The sequence below is a fragment of the Odontesthes bonariensis genome, chromosome 14 (assembly GCF_027942865.1).
Source record: "Odontesthes bonariensis isolate fOdoBon6 chromosome 14, fOdoBon6.hap1, whole genome shotgun sequence".
Lineage (NCBI taxonomy): Eukaryota > Metazoa > Chordata > Actinopteri > Atheriniformes > Atherinopsidae > Odontesthes > Odontesthes bonariensis.
The window spans coordinates 24,284,330-24,286,606 of NC_134519.1; positions in this window are offsets into that span (position 1 = coordinate 24,284,330).

Below are 2,277 nucleotides of genomic sequence, written 5' to 3' on the forward strand. Positions count from 1 at the left end.
GCCACGCTACAAAATGATGTGTTCAAGTCCTGCTCGGAAACTTCCGGATTTTTTTTACCTTACAGCGCTCTTCTTTTTTTAAAAGTTAAAAAAAAAAAAAGATAGTTAGGAAATAGACGGTTTGTGTTGCACTCTTTCTACGTTAAATAAACACGTAAGCCCAAACGAGAATATCTATTTGTTTGTTTTCTTTTTATAAAGAAATATGCCTCATGGACAGAAAAACTCACCAATTGTTGAAAAATGTGAGACAAATTGTTTACAAGTCTATAGGTCAAAAACATGCCGAATATTTATTTACTTGTTGATCTATTCATTTACAAAGGGGAAATAGCTTACAATAACTAGTTTAAATGCGTTCATCCTTTTCCCATGTTTGCTTGGAAAGAGGATGAAAAAGGGCCTATAAGGTCATAACTAACTAAAAATATATTAGATATATAATAATTATATATGAAAGTCCCCCACTATGTGAGGACAGAGGAGCCCCAAGACATTCGTGATTTACATGTATTATTACAAATTTCACTCAAATTAAATGTAGTAATCTGTAAACAGAAGACATAATTATGCTTTTTATTCCAGACAGCATCTAAAGACTACATGTCTCAGACATCAAGCCTAATTTACTTTTAGCTCAAAGAAATAGACAGCTGTGCTTATGTCATGAATTTGATTAAATTGGCATTAGGCTATGGTGACCTAACATTGTAAACCTCAGCAGGGAATGTACAAAAAGCTAAGTCGGTCACATCATCAAGTTCTAAAACTCAAACTGAGACTTGTTTTCTTGTAAGTAAATTCTAAACCACTAAAAACATGATTAACAACTAAACTTTGTACGTATGACTCAGCCGCTTCACAGAGGAGAGAATATCTTGTAAAGTAGGAGGATTCAGTGACTCAGAAAGCTGCAGTATGTTGAGCCGTGTGAGGAGTGAGATGGCTGTTTTTTTTAAACAGACATTCAACTTATCATGGTGAAAGATACAATTTATCCTTTGAGATCTTAACAAATGATTGAGTTCAGGCTTGTTGTCTCTGCTGCAAACTTTTCTTTCATTTTGTTGGTTACCATAGCTATGTGTCGCGTGAGGGGATGTCACGCCAAGAGCACATATGGTGACAGTCTCATGGTGTTTATTTCTGACAGACCTACATGTTGAAATTCTATACTAAAGGGGTACTATGTTTATCCAAATGTGATGTCAAGGGGTCTTGGCGAACTGTCTATAAGTGATGAGTTGGGAGTGAACAGATATTGTGACAATAGTTTAATGAAAGGTCCATGTTGGACTGTTAATAAAGCGAACGTATTTGCTCATTTCCAACCAAATTTATACAAACCCAGTCTTAACTGAAGTGTTTTGACATGGCTCACAGTTTTCCTGTTGATCTTATGACTCACACACCACTGTATGCAGTCCCCCTCAAGTCATTTACAAACTAAATGTTCCTCCATTACCTGTTTATCATGCTACGCAGGAATTGATTTAGTCCTCAAATCACAATCATTTTCTATCTGCCCCCTTTAATGATTAATTTACCGAACAAACTGTAGTTTGACCTCAAGGGCTTCCTGTGCCTGGATCAAGTGACCATATAACGGACTGAATGTAGAAAAAAATGTCATAAAATGTGTAGGCAGAGAGTCCCCAGGTATTACAGCTCACACTGATTTATTTTTTTCATATATATGTACTCCATGCATTGAAACTTTGGTCAAATTTTATGTGTCACCCAGCAAAGTTAAATTGTACACATTAAAGAAAAGAAAAAAAGTCTTTGATGGGTTGACATGGTTACACCAGTCTGCAAACTGGACACCATCTGGTCAAATGCTCTTTTAATAAAGACGGTGCTTTCTTGTATGATATACAGAGACTTGAGAACTAAAAAGACACCAAGTTGCTGGATCGTTATCTAGAAGTTTGACATGGGAGGCAGGTGATAACACAACATACAATACAAATCCGTTTGCAAAACTTGGAAGAAAACAGATATTTCATTTAAAAAGGAAATAGCACACTGTGGCTTTGCTTTATAAATGAGAAGCAAGTATTTCTTTGTAAAGTTACAGTGAAGAAAACACAGTCTCCTCTTGACTGAATAGTTACATTCAGCTCAACTCCACTTGATGGCAGCAAGTAGAAAGAAACAATTCTCATTCTAAGCTGAACTCAAAATTTGGACACCCTGGCTTTAGATCACTATCAAGTGCACAATGCAGTTACTCAGTACACTGCGTGTAGTCATAAACTTCAGTCTGAATGTGCA